Source organism: Girardinichthys multiradiatus, chromosome 19 (genome assembly GCF_021462225.1).
Source record: "Girardinichthys multiradiatus isolate DD_20200921_A chromosome 19, DD_fGirMul_XY1, whole genome shotgun sequence".
Classification (NCBI taxonomy): domain Eukaryota; kingdom Metazoa; phylum Chordata; class Actinopteri; order Cyprinodontiformes; family Goodeidae; genus Girardinichthys; species Girardinichthys multiradiatus.
Genome location: NC_061811.1, coordinates 18,183,118 through 18,186,123, shown reverse-complemented (window position 1 = coordinate 18,186,123; position 3,006 = coordinate 18,183,118).

Here is a 3,006-nt window from a genome sequence, read left to right as displayed (position 1 = left end):
TGGTGGCTGCAGCGGAACGCTATGGCAAGCTATTTTACCACATAATAGTTATGCCGACCAATCTGCTCAGAAGCAGTTCTTGCATTAAAAGTTAGTCATATATGGGGTAAGAACGCTGTCAAAAACAATGTGTATGTAAAGACGGAAATGTGTGCATATTAGTCAATAGTTGTGCATAAGTAAAATCCAAAAGAGGTATTGTATATTTTCTCTATAAGAATACAAAATAAAATGTTACAGCTTCAAGAAATTACAAACACAAAGTTCAAGTTTACAGTTGTGGTTTATTCTTTATGAATACAATATGCTGTAACAGAATACGATTTATTTTCTATGAGAATACGAATTTACATCAGCGACTTGGTGTCACGTGATCTCAGGCTCAGAATATAGAGGGTGGAGTTATACAATGATGTACAGTAGGTGGCAGTGTGCACCTCTGAATTTGTTGCGAACCGCCAGCAGAAGAAGAGATGAAGAAGCAGCAGGAAACGTTAAAAAGTTTATATATGTCTTACTGTCGTTAATATATGCTCTTGGTCCGTCATCTTGGCATTACATCTTTATTGGCATTACAGTAATCAAACATTGCTGACAAGCCTTTTTTTTTTATACAAGCACAAGCAAAACCTCAGTTGAACGGTTGCAGGTTTTTCCAAGATGCTGCTGCTGGGCTTATGACAAAATCCTCCAAGTTTTTCACATGTGAATCCAATCTGGTTGCAACTTCACTTGTTTCCGGTTTATTTCAGAGTACGTTTTAAGGTTCTTGAACCTTTTGTGACAATTTATCTTTAGTGATAAAAGGGGTCCTACGTAATTTTGACAAGTCTGGAAGTTGCTTTTGATTTTCAAGGTTTGGATATGTGTGAAAAAAAAAAAAAATTCTAAAATTTCTTAATATATTCAGTAGACTTTACAATTATTTATATTTAAATTACATACTTTGTCTTTGATTTGCCTGTGGAGGACCACTCCTGACAAAATAAAAAATAAAAGCTGAAATATATATATTTTCTTTTTCCTTTTCCTTACACATGCCTTTGATCTTTTTACATTTCCTCGTTTCTCTTTTTCCTTTACCGTATGCATTTCTCCTTCATTATGCAAATGAGGAGGGCTGCCTTCTTTTCTCCAGCTCCTCTCCTATTGGTCAATAAACAGGAAGGAGGAGGATCCATGTGCAGGCCGAGGGTGTGTCCCAATTCAGTGGCTGGATCCTTCCAAGTCCGTACTTGTGGGCCGATTACGTCACAGTGCGGTGTGGAAGGTCTGTCAAATGCGGCCGACAAATGTGTCCTTCTTTTGCCCGATTTGAGTTGTGAGTATCCTTCGCGGTCAGAGCCTCCATTGGTTAATAAATTTGATTTCCATTGATGATTTTTGTGGAATTTTGTTGTCAGCACATTCAACTTTGTACAGAACAAAGTATTCAATGAGAATATTTCTTTCTTTCAAATCTAGGATGTGTTATTTGAGTGTTCCCTTTATTTTTTTGAGCAGTGTGTAAATATATAGAGACCTCCTTACCTCTGTAAGCACAACCCCCATTTGTGGAGTCTGTTTCTAACCGTTTGTGCAGACACATGCACATTTGTGGCCTGCTGGAGGTCATTTTGCAGGGCTCTGGCAGTGCTCCTCCTGTTCCTCCTTGCACAAAAGTGGAGGTAGCGGTCCTGCTGCTGGGTTGTTGCCCTCCTACTGCCTCCACCACATCTCCTGGTGTACTGGCCTGTCTCCTGGTAGCGCCTCCAGGCTCTGGACACTACGCTGACAGACACAGCAAACCTTCTTGCCACAGCTTGCATTGATGTGCCATCCTGGATGAGCTGCACTACCTGAGCCACTTGTGTGGGTTGTAGAGTCCGTCTCATGCTACCACGAGTGTGAAAGCACCACCAACATTCAAAAGTGACCAAAACATCAGCCAGAAAGCATAGATACTGAGAAATGGTCTGTGGTCCCCACCTGCAGAACCACTCCTTTAATGAGTGTCTTGCTAATCACCAAAGATTTCTCCCTGTTGTCTATTCTATTTGCACAACAGCAGGTGAAATTGATTGTCAATCAGTGTTGCTTCCTAAGTGGACAGTTTGATTTCACAGAAGTTTGATTTAGTTATATTGTGTTGTTTAAGTGTTCCCTTTATTTTTTGGAGCAGGGTATATATATATATATATATAAATATATTTGTATATATATACCACCAGAACATGACTACTGTATGCAGGCAAGTATATTATAGATGTGATTAATGTTTGAGGGGTATAACTAATTGTCATATTCTGTGAGCACCATCTTCTAATTCTGCATATTTCTGATTACATCTTAGTGATGTGGTCCAGCCAGCCCTTTAAACTTGGATGAAAGAGGAATCACAAACATCTGCAGACCACCTGTGTGATGCTTCACTCACCATCCAGAAACACAAACCACAGGTCTCAGTTGCAGCATCCATCCATGTCTCTGACCTTGTGAGAGATTTAGCCACACTGCCAGAGACTTTCTGTTCAGAAAGAAATCTGCCTCTTTGTTCTGTTGAAGAGGTTTTTCCAGGAACCGGTCACTCAGGTTGATCCTGCTGTCGCCGTTGTAAATACTTGTACATAGTTTTATTTTATGCCTTGTCTTATAATCTTAATCTGTTTGAATGTTCTTTTTTTCCACATTCTGTTTAAAATGCTATTTGTAATTTTCAAAATAAACTTTTGTGTTTAGAAATTTAAATGAAGTTGATGTATTGTTAGGTCAAATGGAAATAAAATACATTGGTGACAAAAACAATTTTGAAATTTATTAGAACAGCTTTAAACTTCAAGAAACTATCTGAACAAAACTTATTTATTCCTTATGTAGCATCTTATTTTGGTGCCATTCTTTGAAAACTGTCCATTCTCTGTGCCGTCATGTCCTCCCTGATCAACTCCATCATCTCTGTCCCTCTTTCTTTTCTGACCCCTTCCTGCTGGCTCACTGTCTTCCTTCTCCATCTGGTTGGCCCTGGAG